The following is a 2,856-nucleotide window of genomic DNA, read 5'->3' as shown; positions in this document are numbered from 1 at the left end:
CCCCTATTTAGATACACTACCAAACGCTGGATTAAGAGCTGAAGTGCTCTGGTGGAGAATAGGGGTAAACCATTGGGCATCGCATGGAAATAGAAAAGCAGTAATGGTACAACCCGACGGCAAATGTCGCTGTGGATTAGGTACCAAATGCGACACTTTACATATTTTATTAGACTGTCAAAAATGTGTGTGACAGCGGAAATAGTTTTTACGACCAATGTTTTTTAAATATGGTACCACTGAGCGCCTGTTAGCAATTAATCTTCTTACTGACATGCCAAATCTTGATGTAGCAATCGCTATGGCAAAATATATGAAGGCGATAAAAAGGACTGTGTTGGAACTGAATAAGATAGGATCGACAACGACATGGGAAATGCTTAAAGTACATTACGCTTAGGCTGTAACACTATCTTATGGTGTTGTTTATTGTAACTCTAGGAGTATTGTTATAGGGATTTTTAAGTTGTGGGAGGGAGGTAGGATCTCCCCCTTTTGAAGGTATTGCATTTTTTAAAGTATCATTGAAATTGTTATATATGTTTAAAATTATTTATTGTATTATGTATCATGTTGTTTAGAGACCAATGGTCTAATAAACGTACTTTTACTACTATTTTTACTACTACTACGTTACCTTTTTGAATCAGGCTCATCGTATTTAATACAAACTCCATATACATAGAAAGAGGCTTCAGATCAGCCTTATTCCTCTATTGGCTAGAGGCTCTGTTAAACTCATCTCAGATTGTCACACAGTAGCATTTTATTCTCAAGTCTTTCTATCAGCCTGGATGTGTCCTTTTGCTTTTTGTTGAATGCATGAGAAACTATTGTATACCTGAAAAGCAGGCTCTCACATCGCACATTTAATTCTTTATCTCATTCCTTGATTATATATATCAAGCATTTTTTGTTTTGTAATGCAAAAGGAATTTTATATTTTCTTTTGTCATGGTAGGACCAGGAGACATGAGTCTCTGCACAATCCAAATATGTAAAAGGCCGGTCATTCTTTTATCTGGAGCGCTACATGGTAACCAATCTCCAGGACTGCCTCAGGTTCACTATATAGTGGGCAGATGTCCTTAAAGGAGAACACAGTTGCTTGAAAGCTAAAGCTGCACTACATAGCCCAGTGTTATCCTCACAGGAGAATACGATGGAGATGGAAAGCTACAGTTGCGCTATACTACTGTCAAATGTCCTCACGGAAGATGGACGACTGCAGTTACACTAAAGGAAAGACAAGAGCAGTGCTTAATTTGAGACAGTGGTGTACGGTGCTCTGCATTTCTTCTGTGTAAATGTGAATACTTGGACCATACAAAACAAAGGCATGAGTGTACACTGATGAAGTTGACATCTTGGAAAAATGCATGCAGCACTGACCTTTACCTAGGTTCAAGTTTACACAGCCACAGAGAAGTGCTGTAAAGCTGTATTGTCACTGTGCAGTCTATGGATTTCATCACAGGAGAGTACAATGGAGATGAAAAGCTTGTCACATTATTCTGCTAACAGATATCCTCAGATGAGAATGCAGCTCCGCTTGAAAGCTACAGTTGTGCTATACCACAAACAGAGGTCCTCACAGAAGAGTGCATCAGAGATGGAAAGCCGCTGTTGAGCAATACTACCAAGAGAGGGCCTCACAGAAGAGGGCAATGCAGATTGAAATCATTTTATACTCTACTACCAACAGAGAATGGAAATACAAAGCTGTTTTGCTATACTACCAGCAGAGGCCATTACAGAAGAAAACAATGTAGATTGAAAACTTGAAGGAGATAGAAAGCTACAGTTTTGTTATTCCACCAATAGAGGTCCTCACATAAGAATGGCATGAAGATGGAAAGTTGTGTTTGTGATATTCCACCAACAGAGCTCCTCACAGAATAGCAAGGTATAGATGGAAATAATGTTGCACTCTACTACCAGCAAAGGCCCTCACAGAAGACTACAATGCAGATAGAGGTGGAAAGCTGCAGTTGCGCTATATTACCAACATATGTCCTCAAAGGTGTTGGAAAGCTTTTTGCTCTCTGAAACCAACTCAGGTCCCAACAGAAGAGGGCAATGTCATCATAGCCCTTCCTAGGTGTATATCTATACTTTGGAGGGCAAGTTATGCAAACGACACGCAGCATTGACAACTTGAACATCTAAATATAGCACTACATTGCATTATGTTTTCTCTAACAAGTGCAGTAAACAAACATACTAACTTCTGCAAGATCACATTTGCCATTGACTGACTTTCAGCATGAAACGTATCCTTTTTTTCCAGGAATTGAGATGTGCACCCCTATAGAGAACGGTGACTGCACAACTATTCCAGTATGACTCTAACATCTCACAGCAGGCGTAGGACTGATGCCGGCCCTTTCACATGGGGCTTGCCCCATGTGAAAGGACACATTGCTGGAGTTGCGGCACTTTTGTGACACACTCCAGCAATGCGGCACTTTTGCGCCATACAGATACGTCAGAAATACTGACGTATCTGTAACTCCTTGTGACATGATGCATCATATTATGAATATGACGCATCAATCATGTCGCAAGGAGGGCGCACTGAGAAGTGACGCATCGCTGCTTTTAGGCAGCGATGCGTCACTTCGCATAAATGAGGCCCACAGTATTGAGAATATGGCCTTCTTTTAAATCTTATCACACGTTGAATGCACAATCTGCTCCTGAAGAAGAGTCTGTTATTAACAGTCACCAAGCTCAAACTAAGGTGAGCGTATTCAGCTTGAAAGTTTAAGTATAGATGCAGCCTTATTACATATACCCGCAACAGGCCCTGATTTCCTGTCATTGATATATTCACAGGAAACCGGTTATACCTAG

This window comes from Lissotriton vulgaris, chromosome 4_1, assembly GCF_964263255.1.
Source record: "Lissotriton vulgaris chromosome 4_1, aLisVul1.2, whole genome shotgun sequence".
In the NCBI taxonomy this organism is placed as follows: Eukaryota; Metazoa; Chordata; class Amphibia; order Caudata; family Salamandridae; genus Lissotriton; species Lissotriton vulgaris.
Note: the sequence above shows the minus strand (reverse complement) of the source record.